The 20,019-nt window shown below is 39.8% G+C and overlaps 1 protein-coding gene across 1 annotated transcript in view; it reads right to left on the bottom strand.

Annotated features, from left to right (window-relative positions):
- The window catches only part of MOCOS (molybdenum cofactor sulfurase), a 553,751-nt gene that overhangs the window by 353,741 nt on the left and 179,991 nt on the right, over nucleotides 1-20,019 (bottom strand). The window lies entirely within an intron of this gene.

Below are 20,019 nucleotides of genomic sequence, written 5' to 3'. Positions count from 1 at the left end.
GATCTGCATGGAGGAATGGGCCAACATACCAGCAACAGTGTGTGCCAATCTTGTGAAGACTTACAGGAAATGTCTGACCTCTGTCATTGCCAACAAAGGATATATAACAAAGTATTGAGATGAACTTTTGATATTGACCAAATACTTATTTTCCACCATAATTTGCAAATAAATTCTTTCCAAATCAGCCAATGTGATTGTCTGGATTTTTCTTCTCATTTTGTCTCTCATAGTTGAGGTCTACCTATTAAGTCAATTACAGGCTTCTCTCATCTTTTTAAGTGGGAGAGCTTGCACAATTGGTGACTGACTAAATACTTTTTTGTCCCACTGTATATATGATGATGATATGATTGATATATACACACTATATTGCCAAACAGATTGGGATACCCCTCCAAATCATTGGATTCAGGTGCTCCAATCACCTCCATGGCCACAGGTGTATAAAATCAAGCACTTAGGCATCCAGACTGCTTTTGCAAACACTTGTGAAAGAATGGGTAGCTCTCAGGAGCTCAGTGAATTCAGGCATGGTACCGTGATAAGTTGCCACCTGTGCAATAAGTCCATCCCTGAAATTTCCTTGCTACTAAATATTCTACGGTCAACTGTTAGTGGTATTATAGCAAAGTGGTAGCAACTGGGAACAGCAGCAACCCAGCCACGAAGTGGTAGGCCACATAAAATGACAGAGCGGGGTCAGCACATGCTGAAGCGCACAGCGCACAGAAGTCGCCAAATGTCTGCAGAGTCAATAACTAAAGACCTCCAAACTTTGTGTGGCCTTCAGATTAGCACAAAAACCTTGCATTGAGAGCTTTATGGAATGGATTTCCATGGCCAAGCAGCTGCATCCAAGCTCTACATCACTAAGTGCAATGCAAAGTATCAGATGTAGTGGTGAAAAGCACGCTGCCACTGGACTCAAGAGCAGTGGAAATGTGTTCTCTGGAGTGACAAATCACACTTCTCTGTCTGGCAACCTGATGGACGTGTCTGGGTTTGGTGGTTGCCAGGAGAATGGTACTTGCCTGACTGTATTGTGCCAAGTGTAAAGTTTGGTGTAGGGGGGATTATGGTGTGGGTTGCTTTTCAGGAGTTGGGCTTGTTCCCTTAGTTCTAGTGAAGGAAACTCTTAAGGCGTCAGTATACCAAGACAATTTCATGCTCCCAACTTTGTGGGAACAGTTTGGGGATGGCCCTTTCCTTTTCCAACATGACTGCACACCAATGCACAAAGCAAGGTCCATAAAGACATGGATAGCAAGTTTGGGGTGGAGGAACTTGACTGGCCTGCACAGAGTCCTGACCTCAACCCCACATTACACCTTTGGGATGAATTAGAACTGAGACTGCGAGCCAGGCCTTCTCATCTGACATCAGTACCAGATCTCACAAATGCTCTTCTGGAAGAATGGTCAAACATTCCCATAGACACACTACTAAACCTTGTGGACAGCCTTTGCAGAAGAGTTGAAGCAGTTATAGCTGCAAAGGGTGGGCCAACTCAATATTAAACCCTACGGACTAAGACTGGGATGCCATTAAAGTTCATGTTCGTGTAAAGGCAGGCGTCCCAATACTTTTGGCAATAGAGTGTGTATATATATATATATATTTTTTTCCTTTCATTTCTATTTGATAACTGAAGGAGTTGTTTTACAAGATAAGGGTTCAGATATACCTTAAGTGAAGTGCAGAGTTCTCTTGTTTTCTGTGCATTCTTATTTTTACATGTTTTTAAAATACCAGGACTGCTACTCTGACAATTTAAATTAACTTATGTGCATTTCTTGAGATAGTCTGATCACACTGTGCAATCAGGTATGACTTAATTGCCTTTTAGAGTTGCCACAATACTGCCTCTTTCTCTCCCAATCCCACTGTGCAGTAGATTACAAGAGGCTAACATAATGAGACACTGAAGACACTGAGGTAATAGTTATATTTTTTCATCAAAACTGGATTAAAAATCGGTGTTTAAACCTAAATCCACACAAATCTCTAGTCTACATGAACTTCACTTTTTATATAAAGACATTAAACTAGATACCAGCACTATAGTGTCTAGTAAAATTGCACTCATAAACCTAAAGGGTAACTGCATTTGTGGGGGAAAAAAAACAAATAATACTAATAATAATAATAAATAAAAATATACAATTGTTACACAAGACGTATTGTCTTTGAATATTAAAGTGGAACTTTAAATCAGAAAATTAGGTCCTGCTAGATCACTTCATACTGCCCCCTTTTGCAGGTATATCTATGTAAAACATTAAAAATTAGTGCCTATACTGTTTAAAATCCAGTAATATTCTGTCTCACCCTGCTGTGCACATGCACAGTTGCTCTCTATTCTCCAACACTGTGCCAAAAGTCAGAGTCACCAGAGCTAGATCTGCTGTCAGCCTAAAGATTTACGGCTGCTCAAGGGTTCTGGGCTTCAGCAAAATGGCAGTCACCAGCAAGAAGAAAAAAGGAACAATGCTGGAAGCATTTTACAGCGCATACTAATTTTGGTAGAATAATTATTTAACTGTCATTAAACCATCTTAAAAAAAAAAAAAGACAGTCTGGAGGGACGTGACACAGTCTGGAGGGACGTGAAACAGTCTGACTGGTAGAAATCCACCCACACCATGTTATTTCCAAAAAATAATAATGATTTGATTTTAAGTATACAGTATATTGGTATGACGATTTAAAACAGTTTATTGATATTATTTATTTTTATTCTGTATCCCAACAGCGGTTTCATTTATTTTGAATATGTGACCATCAGCAGTGGACTAGAAGCTCCTCTTTATTATGTTTCCCTGCAGACAGGCTGGGAAAGAGCTGGGTCATGTGACAGCCGTATATAGGTTAGGAAAAAAGGTACTTCGATTTTTTTTAATTAAAATATTTACAGCGCCATCATCCACATACAGAAAGAGAAGGGATGATGTAAATTCAACAGTGTGTGTTTAGTATCACTTTAATATGTAATGTATGTCCCTTGTTAAAGAACATTATTTTTTTATCAAGTTGTTGTGGGTAAAGTTCCACTTTAAAAATTACTTTAATTTTTCAATCTGGAGCTGCTGTAATTTTCTGTAAAATTCAATGCAAGCTGGAAGCGTTCCAAACATTGGTGTACAGTACACCCCTAGAAATGTAATTTCCTACTTGTGTGATTGGCTCACTGATTGTTTCAGAAGTCTGCACTAAGATACAGTCCCCTATGTGATAGCATATGAGTGACAGGTCCTTTTTGTAGCGGAGAGGGGGTGGGGAGAGGAGCAGTGGAGGGGCAGGAGAGGAGCAGTGTATACAGTGAGTGTATACAGAGAGGCTCCCTCACTGGCTGTCACTATATGTAGGTGCAGATTTTTAAACGCAATTGCCGGCTTTTTTTTTTCTTCACTATAGCTCACAGAATTAGCTGTCACTTTCCCCCGACCTAAAGGAAACTTTGTTTCTTTTGTTTTGGGAAAGAAACTAAAAGGAAACATTGTTTCTTTTAACTCAGGGAAATAAACTAAAAGGAAAGTTTGTTTCTTTTATCTGGGGGGCAAGCGACAGCCGATTCTCTGAGCTATAGTGAAGGAAAAAAAAACAGCAATTACATTTTTAAACCGGCACTGACATATAGTGACCGCCAGTCACTGTATACACTCCTCCTCTCCTGCCTTTCTCCGCTGCCCCCCCTCACATCTGCAGTACACACAGTCCCCTGTATCGGCACCCGTATCGGCTATATTTTTCCTATTGGCAAAATGCTGATACGGCTATTTTCAGCCAATATTTATTATTATAATACAGTATTTATAAAGCACCAACAGTTCGCTCACCGCTGTACATTGTAAAGGGAGACAGAACATGTGACAGTACATTAACAATACAATGCAATACACGAGGGGTTCGAGGGCCCTGCTCTTTCGAGTTTACAATCTAGGAGATGTTTCAGTGGCTGAAATTTCAATGCATCCCCACTTTTCACAGTTCCAAAACTAAAAGAAAGCTTATGCCCCATTTTGGATCTTAAGGTAATGAATGTTTGTATTCAGTTCTGAAAATTCTCTATGGAATCCAACTTGCAGCTATTGCCCTATTAGAGAAACGGACTGCCTCTGTCATACTGTATGGTCACCATAAAGGGGAACCAGCTTCTGATTACACACTTTCTTGGTGGCTCAGCAAATCCTCATTCAAGCTTATGGTCTTTAGGATTGTTTACCACCCTTTCCAGCCAGGGCAACCTCTGTTATATCTATGAATGCTTCTTGGGATTTGTGGCATCAGGCAACTGTTCCTCAGATTTGATAGGCTGACACCTGTTTTTCTGTTCACACAATTTTTTGGTAAATGTTTTACCAGTTGGATATTCAGGCCTCTTTTGATGTCGGCATTTGGCGTAAGGTTCTTCAGGTAGCTCCAGTTCGCTTATACTTGGGCTTATTGGCATTTTGTTTGCGGTGTTGCCCACTCAACAGTTGGGCTTCTTTTAGTAATCCCAAATGTCACTGAATCCTTATGAGCAACAGAGAAATCAGGATTTTTGGACTCACAATATCATTCTTCTCTAAAACTTCATTGAGGGACACAGGTACTTGTTACCAGGGGCGGACTGACAACTCATGGGGCCCCCGGGCAATAGGGGATCATGGGGCCCCTGTGTCCTTGCCCAAACTCAAAAAAGCCTATGAAAAAAGGTACCAGGGGCATCGCATGGGGCCCCCTACTGACCCTAGGCCCTCGGGCAGTGCCCGAGATTCCAAATGGTCAGTCCGCCCCTGCTTGTTACAACCTGAGGCATGCTGGGAGTGGGAAAGGTTATACCAGGCTGGTCACTGATAAATCCTGTATCCCTCAATAAACTTAAAGAAAATTATTTTACAGGGAGTACAAAAATCCTGTTATTTTTTGGAAAGCTGTTTTCATTGAGTGGATATAGCAAACACAGTAAGAGAGATAAGATATAAGATTATCCTCTACAGAGCACTGACTGTCTTTCCTGTGTCAAGTATTGAAACAGATCAACTCCTAAGCTTTCTTTGAAGTACTAGAGATGTCTATTACATACTATAGCAGATAAAGCCACTTTTAAAACAATGGAGAAAATACGCTGTATTGCTCTTTTTAAAGAGAATGATAGTGTTTTCCTCACGTTATAGAGAAATATGTAAAATAATGCAAGCATCATGTAAATAATATAATCGGTGAGTAACAATCTTTACAAAAATTGTTTGTACATATGACTGTCCTATATATACAGTCAGGTCCATAAATATTGGGACATCGACATAATTCTAACATTTTTGGCTCTATACACCAACACAATGGATTTGAAATGAAATGAACAAGATGTGCTTTAACTGCAGACTGTCAGCTTTAATTTGAGGGTATTTACATCCAAATCAGGTGAACGGTGTAGGAATTACAACAGTTTGCATATGTGCCTAACACTTGTTAAGGGACCAAAAGTAATGGGACAGAATAATAATCATAAATCAAACTTTCACTTTTCAATACTTGGTTGCAAATCCTTTGCAGTCAATTACAGCCTGAAGTCTGGAATGCATAGACATCACCAGACGCTGGGTTTCATCCCTGGTGATGCTCTGCCAGGCCTCTACTGCAACTGTCTTCAGTTCCTGCTTGTTCTTGGGGCATTTTCCCTTCAGTTTTGTCTTCAGCAAGTGAATTGCATGCTCAATCGGATTCAGGTCAGGTGATTGACTTGGCCATTGCATAACATTCCACTTCTTTCCCTTAAAAACTCTTTGGTTGCTTTTGCAGTATGCTTTGGGTCATTGTCCATCTGCACTGTGAAGCGGCGTCCAATGAGTTCTGAAGCATTTGGCTGAATATGAGCAGATAATATTCCCCGAAACACTTCAGAATTCATCCTGCTGCTTTTGTCAGCAGTCACATCATCAATAAATACAAGAGAACCAGTTCCATTGGCAGCCATACATGCCCACACCATGACACTACCACCACCATGCTTCACTGATGAGGTGGTATGCTTAGGATCATGAGCAGTTCCTTTCCTTCTCCATACTCTTCTCTTCCCATCACTCTGGTACAAGTTGATCTCGGTCTCATCTGTCCATAGGATGTTGTTCCAGAACTGTGAAGGCTTTTTTAGATGTCGTTTGGCAAACTCTAATCTGGCCTTCCTGTTTTTGAGGCTCACCAATGGTTTACATCTTGTGGTGAACCCTCTGTATTCACTCTGGTGAAGTCTTCTCTTGATTGTTGACTTTGACACACATACACCTACCTCCTGGAGAGTGTTCTTGATCTGGCCAACTGTTGTGAAGGGTGTTTTCTTCACCAGGGAAAGAATTCTTTGGTCATCCACCACAGTTGTTTTCCGTGGTCTTCCAGGTCTTTTGGTGTTGATGAGCTCACCGGTGCGTTCCTTCTTTTTAAGAATGTTCCACACAGTTATTTTGGCCACGCCTAATGTTTTTGCTATCTCTCTGATGGGTTTGTTTTGTCTAATGATGGCTTGCTTCACTGATAGTGACAGCTCTTTGGATCTCATCTTGAGAGTTGACAGCAACAGATTCCAAATGCAAATAGCACACTTGAAATTAACTCTGGACCTTTTATCTGCTCATTGTAATTGGGATAATGAGGGAATAAACACACACCTGGCCATGGAACATCTGAGAAGCCAATTGTCCCATTACTTTTGGTCCCTTAACAAGTGGGAGGCACATATGCAAACTGTTGTAATTCCTACACTGTTCACCTGATTTGGATGTAAATAACCTCAAATTAAAGCTGGCAGTCTGCAGTAAAAGCACATCTTGTTTGTTTCATTTCAAATCCATTGTGGTAATGTATAGAGCCAAAAATGTTAGAATTGTGTCGATGTCCCAATATTTATGGACCTGACTGTATATATATATATATATATATATATATATATATATATGTACACAACAGTTGTTCTTTACTGCTCTTGCACAAACCAAACTGTGCTGACTCACTAAAAACAAGTAACTCCCCATTTGGCTAATATTTGAGCATTTAATTTAACTATATTAGTGATTAAACACTGACCTGAGTGACACATGTACTCTACATTTCATAACAAAAATGTATGGGAAGCTTGTAAAAACATGACAGAGACATGTAACATACCCTAATGGTAAAACTCAAGATATGTTCTCACCGATAATAGAGATCCCCACAAATAAGACAGCTGGCTTTGTTTCTCAGGTATTATTGCAGAAACATACTGCTTTACTGGAGCTACTTAATCAAATCTCCCTGAGGCATACAGAATCTTTACACCAACACTTCTATGAACATGGGGCCACCAGCACCACCGATATATCAAGCCTAGGAGGAATATTCACATCGAAGCCACAGAAAAAGGTATATAGTGTAGTAATTTAGGAAAATCAGCTTCAATCCATCCTTTAAATCTACACATCAAAGTTTACAGGTATAGCAGAGTGTGAATCTACCATGTGGGAACATTCACTAAGATGGCTGCCAGGCCCAGAAGTGGAAGCAGTGGAATGACATCAGCACGTACCTCCTCCACATAGTGGATGGATAGACTCTGAGTTTATAAACAAATTACTACACTATATATTTTTCTTTGGCTCCAGTGTGGTGAGCGTTCCTTCTAGGCTTCATATATTAGTGGTACTGGTGGCTCCCTGTGCGAGTGGAAGATTACAATGGGGATGGATTCCTATACTGTGATGCCCTCTCTGGGCTAAAAACACTGTCTGCTGCCTTTCTGATGTAGCTTAATAGCTGGCAAGTATGCAAAGGTGGTGGTTGGAGCAACACGTGGTGATGTATTGGACTGTTGGATGAATACTACAAAGACAACTGTTGGAGTTATTTACTACTAAGAAGAGTTCCATGTTTGTGTGACCTTCTTATGCACTTTTTAAAGCCACATTTTTGTGGGTTATTTTTGTCATAAGTATATTATATACACTTTTGATTAGAATATTGCTAAATTCATTCTTGATCACTTAGGCTCTGCACTTTTTTTGTCATATAATAATTATACAACACTCTGTAAGGCTTATGTCTATCTACTACTAAAAATATTTGAAATGTAAAAACAAAAAAAAAAACAACAAAATAAATACAGTTGTCTGTGTTTTTCAGCCAGTTATCACTAAAATAAATTGAACTCTCTAAAATAAGTCTACTATTTTTTATAACATTAGATTACATACTGGCTGTCTGCTATGTTAGTTTTAGTTTTTACTGTGTCCTAAGGTAACAATACTAGGAACTATGGTATTATCAGACAATTATCCTTTAGATTCACCTACCAAAATTCTAAAAGTTCACAAAAACACCAACTTACAATAAGAAACATGGAGCTGCACACAATCAATCCACTCAGTAAAAGCAGTTTAAAAACTGGCTTCAGCTAGTCTCCTCCCATGCCATGCCCCTCTGACACATTTCTATTACTAATCCCATAGGAAGGTGACATCTGTATAGGGGTGTGGCATGGGAGGAGCCTACATAAGGCAGTTTTTTCTTTCAAGAGGCGGGCTGATTGTGTGACGCTTTATTTTTACTACTGTAAGTTAAGCAAAATTTGGCCAGATGGGCTTTCTGTATGCCTGCCACAGTCACTTGGAGCAGTGATGTTTCTTAAGGGGTCACAAAAACACCAGTTTGACTACTGCTACACTCTAACCTCCTACATTTTTAGTATTCATTTTAGCAGAATCTATGAACAGCCCGTACATTAACTTGGGTACTGTGAAGAAAAAAAATGAATTGTTATACTTACCTGTTATATACCTTTGAGTCCACTGAGGGACACAGGAACTGATTCAGTAATTATTGGGAATATAGCACCACCTTACATGACATGGACACTAGGCAACAATATTGTAAGACAGACCGTATAGTCTCTATAACCCTTCCCATATCCAGTATTCTTCAGTTTGTAGTAAGCAGTATGAAAAACAAAGAACATAACATCAGGGGAGGAACTCAATGAATGGAATTTTACAATGTTTTCTGGGTCATATATTGAGAGAAACAGGAACTCATTTAGTAACCATTGAGGTGTCCAAAAGCAGTCTATATCAGAGAGGCAGGCAAGCCAGCTACCGAACTGGCATCTAGCATAGCCCAGAGAGAGAGAGAGAGAGAGAGAGAGAGAGAGCTCATTTTAAATGGCTCAATATACGTTCCCTAGTGGAATGAGTCTTTCCTGAAATTAGGTTAACCATATCCCACAAAGTGTGTGCCTAAACAACATCTTAGCTGACATACTGAAAACAACACAGGGGGACAGAAAACCCCATCATAAACCTCTGGAAACAACTAATTGTATTCCCTATAAAGAAAAAGCTCTGTGGCATTCAGATAAATTAAATAGCCTGGACAACATTTGGACAATAGAGAGCAATCTTTAATAGATACGGCCAAATATAACAAGAGGTAAAGTCAAGATTAAAGAAAACAAAAGGTTGTATCCATAAAACCCACCTGCCCTTATGAGAATCAAATGAGTTTTGTTCAGGACAATGTAGTTAGATCTGAAAATTTCCTGTGTAGTGTGTTGGCCACCTTGATTAAAGATGATTATTCAAAAATCACTCATCAGTTTGATAGGGACCTATTAAAAGGACTGCATACACCAAGTTCAGACCCCACAGCTGGACAGGGAAGCTGACCTGGGGCATCATACAAGCCCCTGAAAACAGAAGCCAAGGCCAAGACCTGACCCTCTGCTCAGGGAGAGATACTGCTTATCCACCTCTAACCAAAAAAATAAAAAAGGATTTGTCCTATGGAAGATGTGTTCCAGATGAAGCTCCCTGTGCTCACATAATAGAAAAAATTATATCCAGTTCCAGCATTACACCTTAAAGTAAGTAGTTTACCAGCCTATGGAAAGTCATGTTAACAGATTGCAGAATGCATCAATCTCTCAGCATGTGGCCTTTAACAACTATGATGTTAAAGAGGCGTGCAAGATTGAGCCTAACATGAAAGCAGGCATGGACAGAGCAAGATTTGTGCACCAAACTCTCCTTGACCATTCTGGAGCTATGATAAATAATGGAATCCTTTCTACCTTAGTTCTGAAAAACAGTTGAGGAAATTAGTAAATCAGTGTGTAACAATCCCACAAAGTGATCAAGTCATTCACTGTCTGCCAATAAGTCCTGCGACCTGGATACAACTGGTCCTTTGTTGAATTGTGCCCCAAAAAGATTCCAGAACTGTTGACTGAGACAGTCCACCTGCCAGTTTCCCTTGTTGGGAATGCACATTGCACAAAGAGCCAGAGCATGATGCTCTGGGTCACAATGAACTTTATCTTCTTCACTTCTCTGAAAACCTTTATTTCCCCCTGATGGTGTACATAAGCATCTGCAATGGTTTTGTCCACATATGGCCCATACTGGGTGACCAGCCTCATGTGCCAGTGTCACAGGCAAATCACCCTTTTCAAACTCAGAAGGTGTCTAACCCACACTAAGAGAATGCTCAATTTCTCCGAAGATGCCTGCAATGAAACAAACGGCACCTATATGAGACCTAGAGGCTTCCTACAAACCTCCAGAAAAGTCTGAGGACACCTGGAAAGAGGATAGACCAGAGGCTGCAGCTTTAATAGTTTCTCCTGTGGTAGAGAAACTCAGGCAAGAGGGGTATCCAGAGTACAACATAGAAACTCAAAGGAACACACTGCGCTAGGGAGGAATTCTGAAAATTCAAGAACCAATTGAATTCCTTCAACAACTGCAGAATTAGGAAAACAATGGATGTTCCTCTCTCAACAGAAGGTCATTCAGCTATGATGGGTAACTCCACATTTGTTTAAAATTAACAATAACAATCCCTAATTATGTGATTAATATATATTGCAGGGAAACAAACTTGCAACTACTACCTAACTCAGAAAAAAAACAGCTTCCAGGTTGCTATATAGCCCAGATATTAGGATAACATTAAAAAAAAGTGGAGTTTTACCTTAAATGGAAGGAAACCTCTTCTGACCGGAGGCACTGCCAGCCTTACTTACATACAGTGAGTGCTTCAGAGGTTGGGAGAGTTTTACTGGAACACCCACAGCTCTGGCTCTGGAAATTGCATCTGCAGTGACATCCCAGCCTTGAATAAAGTAAACACTTAAGACCTTCAAAGAGAATCCTACATGCAAATCTGGGAATACCTGCACTCACTGGCTAACTGGAGAGGCTATAAAGAAAGGACACGCATGAATCTACCAGCAACAGTTGATTTAAAAAACTTTAAAAGGCCTTCAATAGTAGAGCTGGAAACAGTTCAGCCAATTAGGACATTGAATTAAAACTGAAGCATTTTTAATTTGCAAGGGATTATATAGACTATATAGGTTGAACATTTTTTTCTGCCTGGTGTTGAGTTTACCTGAGGGTAGCACTATATACAGAATGATTATGGAATCAGTTCCTGCATCCATTAATAGAGGACAGAGAATATTCCTTTGTTGACTGTTACCTGAAAAGCCTTTCAGATATCTGTGTTCTTTTCACAAGTTCCTCAGGGGTTTAACTGTAATCATAATTGATTTTAATGTGCTTATCCAAGAATGGAAAGTATCAAATTAAATATAAAAAGATTGAAAATATTTTAAAGTCCAACTCCAGCAATTTTTTTTGTTTGGGTAGAGCTGGGAAGGTCAGGATAGGAAGTAGTGGGAAATCTCTTCAAAGGGACACAGCAATAAACACATTTTTAGAAAAATGAGAACTATTAAAACTTTTAGCACTTTTTGATTGCTTTTGCACCCTGACTTCCAACGAAGTCACACACAGAAATAAAAACCTAACAGAATAGACATTTTAGGTTCTCACATATCTAAAACAAAAGAAAAGTAGTTTATTATCTAAAACATTTTTAGGAAATAAATCATTAAATTTAACTAGAAAAGCAATTTATTGTAGGCAGCTATTTTTGTTCTTAAAGCATTAAACAAACATGTAGAGTGCGCATGCACGCAGTCTTGGGGTAGCCATAAGCTGACTGAGCTCCGCACACCACAGGCTACATATAGCAGCAAGAGGGAAGAGCAGAGCTTCCCCCACCACCAGAGGGCAACAGGTCCGTCCAAAAAGAAGCCTTATCAGCCTAGAAATCAGTCCTGATCTGTGCAGCCTTCCCCTGGGCAGATTCAATCTCCCAAGATGGCGCCGGGAGAAAGGGAGACACACAGCAGCCTCGGCTTCACAGCCATGATTGCCTCACATGAGGCAGAAGCAAGAATCCAGCAGGAATCTTTTCTCCTCTTAATCACAGGGAGACCAAGAGGACACTATCCAGGGTGAGGCATCTCCCTCTACCCCTTCTCCCTTGGGTGCTTTGGAGTCAGGGGACAGACAATTGACAGAGCTAGCGGAGCTAGCGCTCATTCAATCTAGCCCCGTTTATGACCCACCAGCCCAGCATCCTGTGATCTACTTGGGTGATTCAGTGCTCATCTCCAGCTTCTCTGCCCTCTTACAGCAGGAATTATCAAAGGCACACACGACAATTACTGCCGATCTTAAGCAGGATTTTCAGAGCATTGGAGATAGACTTGACACTACTGAATCTAAAATGGACGGCACAGTCTCCAGGGTTAATTAAAACGCCACAATGATTTCTACACTTCAAAATAGACTGGAGAACAGGTCATGCCAATATAATGTACATATAAGGGGGGCGGTTCACACACTGAGGGATCAATTTCCTGATATATCACCACACCAGATGGAAGTAAACAGGATCCATCGAGTCTTAATGGCACCTCGATCAGATCTCCCACAAAATGTCATAATCAAGCCACATTTTTACAGAATCAAAGAAAAGCTGATGACAGCGACTCACATTTGACCCGAGTTATCCTAACAGGGTTTGACCATTCAACTTTTTGTGGACCTGGTGCCATCCATGATCCAGAAATTAAGGAACAAGAAACCACTTATCTAGCAACTGATGTATCAACAGATCAAGTATTGATGGTCCTTCCCTTTCATCTCTTTCATTTATAGGGGCAGTTCTCATTCATTCCCCACTTTCCAAGTGGGAGAGGAAGTTTTATTGAGTATGGGCATTGTCTTTCGTGTCCCTCCTGTAGTGACTTCTGGGGGACTATTTATCAAAAACATAATTCCATTCCAACAGCAAACCAGCCTAGCCGTCTGTTAAGGGTTAAGCTTTCTTGGTTAGAATTCAAATGACCTTCTAGTGAAATTACACACACACACACAATGAGTAGAAGGGACTCTTTCCAGAGACAATAGACTATTTGAATATCTACAGGTGGTCCCAAGACAGACAATCCGGAGAGCTTATGTGGTGACTATAAGACTAGCAAAAGTATATTTTCTCAAACAAGCGCTATTGTCTATTGGAGTTGAGGAGATTGCACCTACAAAAAGTTAATTAGAAAGTCAAATACAACGTTGGACTTCCAAACAGTGAATCACCACACATGACCAAATTATCAATACGTAAGACCATACTTGTAAGTCTGAGAAGATTAAACAAAACCTTGGAGAGAGTGATAAGCCAACAGACTTCTCAAAGGAAGGCTACAAGGATAACTGGTTGTTTACCCTATTATCTTTACAATGGACAAGTAAACAGCGGTTTTCTGTGTCATTCCTAAGACCCAAAAGGTGAAACTCAGAACTTATATTTCTACCCACAAAGACATTAAAGAAAAGACACATTATTCACACTCTTTCTCAAACAAAAATATATTCAGCAGAGTTGGGGATTGTATACCACTAAATTGAGTATGAAATGGTGAAAAGTAAGACATTTTGTGAATTGGTATCAGTTGTATGTTTCTATCAGAAAGCAAATGTTTCACACAAGTTTGAACCTCAGGGAAATGAATAACTGAATACACATATATCTTCTATGGTTCCTATCCAGGACATTATAGGTAGAATCAAAAATATATTTGAATGAGACGTCTATTTAATACCTAAAATCACCTTGGGTTCCACCCGAGGTATGAGTCATCATAAATACTCAAATGGTTTTGAGATCCCTGACTGCCCCCCAGTGGACAGGTGAGAGATATCCTAGGTACATACACTTCTCGACCGGCCAATCAAAAAGCCTGTTGGGAGGGTCTTTTAGAACAATGGTTTGGATGGTATAAAAAAGCCATGCACCTCATTTAAAAAAAAGACACACAAAAAAAAGAGCAAGCTAAGAAAAACAAGCTACCAAAGGAGATCTGAAAAGCTGAAGAAATCTGACGAGGCTGAAATCTATCCTATCTGAAGATCTACTACCTAATCCTTTCAAACTTTTAAAAACTTTTACTAAACTTCTAAACTCTCTGTACTTCTACCATCCTACATTATTTTTCCAACATTACCACCGATTGCACTATCTCTCACTTGCCCCCTGCGGTCATCCCTGAAGGCGTTTCAATTGCCAGCTGAATCCACTGGGGAGGCGTCATAATCCAGATTCTGGGTGTGGTGAGACTGTTTAGATCTAATATTGTATTGTATATTTCCTCTGTTGCTTAGAGTGATAAGAATTACATTAGAGTGATAATAAGTGCATTGGGTGTTCATATATATATATATATATATATATATATATATATATAGAGAGAGAGAGAGAGAGAGAGAGAGAGAGAGAGAGAGAGAGAGAGAGAGAGAGAGAGATCCATATTATTACTGCTAGAAATTGTTTGGTGTCATATTAAGAATTTACATATTGCATAAATAATTAATTTTTATTGGTTAGAGTATAATTTATCAGGGAATATTTTCTCCCATTCCTATGGCCCCGTTTTGGGAGAAAATGACCTCTGAGATACTCTAAATTAACATTAATCACTAAATTTAATTTTAATCTTTATTATCATTATTAGAATTGTTTGGTGTATATATTGGTATAGTATATCTTTGATCGTGTGTACCAGTATCCATTCATCACCAGTCTTTTGCGTTTTGTGTTAATATATATATAATTTTTGTACATAAATAAATTTATATATTTATTTATTATAAGACAATTTTTGTGTATATGGTACGAAATCATACTGGCTAAAAGGACTCAAGGTATAATAATAAGTGGTGATCAAATTATTAAGGTGTCCAAATTATTGGTTCATTAAATATTTGCCGTATTTTAACGGCTGGAGGCACTGTAATATTTTATCTAAGGGAAAGGGACACCGCCCTTCATAAGTTGAATAAATCCTTACATAAACCACCACACTCCTCAGCCTTATTCTTCAAGTCAAGCCAATCGACCGTTGTCTCCAATATGATCCAGCCAATGTCCATCATTGGCTACGAAACAGCCTTCAATTACTTGAGCTGCCGATTGGCTCTGTGCGGCCATTAACCAGTTAATCGCTTCATATTCTTTTGTACACCTTTAGGCTTTTCCTTATATTAGGAGCCAGCAAAAAATTAAAAGAAAACATTTTTTCTTTTTTATCCCCTTTTTTCCGCACCTTACAGTGCCTCCATGAATCTAAGGGTTGCTCCTCTCAGATTCATAGAGGCACTGTAAGTTGAGGAAAAAAAAGGGAGAGAAAAAAAATCTTGTCCGACTTATCCTGATTTAAGATGTTCACTTGATTTATGCCCATGGAGTCCTTTGTATAGGCCTTAACAAATTTCTCCTTTTGCTCCTTCCAGAATGGGCTAGTGGGAGAGATGTAGGACCTGGATGTTAGCTTTATCTTGCCATATGATAGTTTTCTAGCCCGCCCTCTTAAACATAGGCAATTTGAATATGAGCCGGAGTGGATGCGCATGCCACGACTTGTGACCTTGCCATTGTCGCTTAGATGGTGGAAACCTTTTGACCAGGAATTATTTCCCTTCTCGGACGCTTATTACATTTATGTATTAAACGCATACCATAGTTTCACATTTGGCCTTTGACCACATTGTTCGTTATTACTGACCCTTTCTCTTCTCTTCTCTTCTTATTTACTTTCTTTTTCTATTTTTTTGTGACAACTCTCCTAGCTCCAACGAGGGAAGGGGGAATACTAGGAAACTTCTGGTAGGATTCTCTGGGCAGAGTAAACCATCCACAGGTGAGTATATTCTGCCAAACCACAATGCATAATACTCTGTTGACTAAGTATTATATTGCTACCCTGTGAAGAGCACCAAAGCTTTCCAGTATTACTACAAACAGGGCATAGATATTCTGATGCTACAGAAAACCTATTTCACCGGAGCATCAGCCCCCAAATATATTCATGCAAGATACCCCAACTGTTATAGGTCTCATGGCTTGGAAAAGAAAAGAGGGGTGGCAATCTGCTTCTTGAAATGAATATCATTTATGCCTTCCACAGTGGTTAAAAGGCAAGGAGGGTGAATACCTAATGGTGGTAAGTAAGATAAATGATCAATCTGCCACCTTTATATCATACTATGCTCCGAATATGGGTCAATTAGCCTTTTTCAAGCACATGTTGGAAATCCTGCTGCCTCGAGAATCGGGACATGTAGTGGTTAGCAATATTCTACTTGACCACATTTTGTATAAATCAAACCCCCACAAAGCAGTTCTCAAAAATGTCCCTGAACAAAGTTGTAAATTGGTGAAGCTGTTTCATCAATATGATTTGATTAACACTTGGAGGGAACGTAGTCCCTCAAACCGTGACTTTACACAGTACTCGCACATACATGGCACGTACTCATGGATAGATCATATCCTGGCCGTTACTCCTCTGCTACCATTTATAACCTAAGCCAGGATCCTTACTACATCTAGGTTGGACCATTCCCCAGTTAGATGGACTCTTACAGACTTATAGTATGGACTAAACCTTCACCTTCTGCATGGAATCTGAATGCTTCGCTGCTTAATGACCCGGTGATATTTAGAGAAATAAAGATGGAATTGCACATTTTCTTCTGTGTTAACCCCCGTTATAAATTGGGCGGTACATAAGGCCATCATTCAGGGTAAAATGATACCAATAGAGGCTATATCAAAGCATAATTGAGAGAGTATGATCAAATAACAGAAAACAGAGGTGCGATATCTAAAGAAGGAGCAGCAGAGGAACCCACAGATAGACCTTAGATATAAAAATGACCAGGCCCATGAAGCATTGAATCTGAGTTTGGCCACCCAAGCAGAAAAATATCTTCGCTGGTCGCGTCATCATTATACTATGGGAAATAAGCCTACCACTCTAATTGCAAGAAAGCCATCTCCCTGTGTTTTTACTTCTGCACTGCCAATATTATGTTAAAAAAAATGGCTACCTGACGGAAAATCCACAACATGTTTTACACAAATTTTTTTATTTCTACTCCACGGTGTATGCTAAACCAGCCCCATTTCAAAGCATTGTGGCAGATAAATTATTTTAGGATATTTGCCGACGTTAAAACAGACAAATAGGGAGCAGTTGGACAAGCAGTTCACATAAATGGAAGTTCAGAGAGCTATTAAAAGTCTGAATCCATCCAAAGCTCCAGGCCCAGATGGATTCACTGGACACTATTATAGAAAACACCAGGAAATTCTGACTCCACATTTGTGCACTTTCTTTAATGTGGTATGGCAAGGTACCCCTCTTCCTGCATTCATACATGGTATACCAAAGCTGGGGAAGGACCATGGAGACTGCTAATTATAGACCAATCTCATTAATTAATGTGGACCTGAAAACACTGACAACAGTTCTGGCCAATAGACTTAACTCTGTCCTTGCTCTATATATACACCCTGATCAAGCAGACTTTGTCCCTAGTAGACAAGCCTCAGACCAAACAGACATCATCTCGGTCCTTCATTCAGGTTGGGATAGGAAAAGGGTCAGGCGGAGTATGCTTTTGTACGTGGACGTGCATAAAGCTTTTGATTCCCTTTCGTGGGACTATCTTTTATATACTATGTCTCACTATGGGTTTGGTCCGCGGTTTCTGACGACACTTTGGGTCCTTTAGGATACCCCCCATGGCATCCATGTTGATCAAGGGCTATAGATCTCAAAGGATAACAATACACAGGGGCACTAGACAGGGTTGCCCCGTCCCCCATATTGTTTATCTTAGCCCTAGAGCCTCTGGCTATCAAAATTTGACAAGAGTGTAGACACACAGGGCATAGAATGCGGGGACAGGGAACACAGGTGCGCTTTCTTTGCAGATGACATTTTGATGTTGCGGTCTTCTCCAGTCACCTCTATTCCCAATTTACAGGCACTACTGAGGCCATTTGCATTAATTTCAGGACTTAGGGTAAACTCAGCTAAATCACAGGCCATAAATTTACCAATTGAAGATCATATTGTGACCTCCCTTAAGTGAACCTACACATTTCAGTGGCAATCTGAGGCCCTTCCATACTTCAGTATCTCCCTTATGCCCTCTTTACATACTCTGTACATGAAGAATTACCCACCATTATATAAGCTCTCTGAAGAGCTGTCTAAATGGCAGAAAATCCCTTTGTGGTTTGTCAGACTATATTAATTGAAGATGAACATTCTTCCGAGGCTATTCCAAAAGAAAATGTTATCCTTCATTTGAGGGACCAAAAGGCCTAGGGTGAATAAGCTTCCCCACTCTGTTTCCGGGGCTGTGGACAGGAGGGGACTTCATATCACATCTGGTGGCAATGCCCCAATGTGAAATGTTTCTGGATTAGACTGTATAATTTCAGGTCTTCTTTTACCCAAATTAATCTAAAAAAATCACAAACACTACTATGTGGCCCAGTGGAGGACGCCCCGAGACATTCATGCAGGCTAATTTTGTTTATTTTTGTGGCTGCGATTATTGCAATAGCTAGATCATGGAGGTCGGCAGTGATACCTCTGGACTTGGTTAAAGCTAAACTGACTTGGCTCATGATTAATGAGCGCATATATGCTATATTGAATGAAAAACTTAAATTGTTTGAAATAACCTAGAATCTCTGGATCCAGTATTTGTCAGGGGACACTCAGACCCTTTCAGCTTAGATGGCAATCTGGACCTATAGAGTTGGCACCTATCTGTAGCTTTACACTTTCCTTTTCCTCCATTTTTATCTCCTTTCCTTTTTTTCCTGGTTTTTAATAATCGGTTCATCTTTTGGGGAGAATAACATTCCCATGCGAGAGTTATTGAAGATCCACTCTCATTCACAGAAGCAAAGTCACTCCCTCCACTGAGTGGTGGATGGGAATCAAACATTTGCTAGTGCACTGTGTATTTCCTCAATGGTTTAACTATTCTGTGGTACATAATGCAATGTATCCTGAGTCATTAATAACAGGTGGAATAGGTGCTCTGATCACGAGATCATTCATCTTGCATTGAACTGGGTGCTACGCTTTCACTACATTTGTGTACATGGTTAGACTCAGCACGCTTGTGTCTGCTATTAGCCTTGTTTTTCTCACGTTAGGTTTATTGTCCTCACATGTTTATGAAGCTGTACGATATAGCATTGTAATGCCACCAGTTGATGATGTTGATTATACTTCTCTTTTAAAATAACTTTCAATATAAAATATTAGAAATGAAACCAGCATGTAAACAAGCCTTAAAAATAAATATTCTGCAGCAGAAGTAACCAGCCGCACTAAAAATTTTTAACATAAAAACAGTATTATAACTGTGCAGCCAGATAGCATGGCAGGAGCCAATATTTAAACAGCCGGTAAAACTAATAAACAAAGGAAATAACACTTGTCTAGTCACATTCCATTTTCTAGAGTTTTAAGTGTATGTAAACCCTAACAATGAACTTCTCTTGCTCCTTTAGGGTCTGTTAAAGCCTAACTCTGGGAAACTTGATAAAGATCCCTTGCAGTACAACTGCGCCTGCACTGCAAGGGGTAACTGCTAGTTTCAGTCTTGGGGACTTGTAAGAGAAGATTACTTTCCCAATCCACCATTCCTTTGTGCTGCTAGACTGGCCTGCAGCACCTTCTCCTCTATGCTACAGCAATTAGGGTCCATAGCTTTGCCCTGGACAGGATGACGCCAAGAGACAAGCAGTGGAGAAAGTTGTCTGTTGGGAGGCGGATGATTA

Source organism: Staurois parvus, unplaced genomic scaffold, assembly GCF_062004578.1.
Source record: "Staurois parvus isolate SC_StPar_1 unplaced genomic scaffold, SC_StPar_1.0 ptg000468l, whole genome shotgun sequence".
NCBI lineage: Eukaryota > Metazoa > Chordata > Amphibia > Anura > Ranidae > Staurois > Staurois parvus.
The sequence above is the reverse complement of the archived record's forward strand: the minus strand, read 5'-3'. Positions and strand labels throughout refer to the sequence as shown.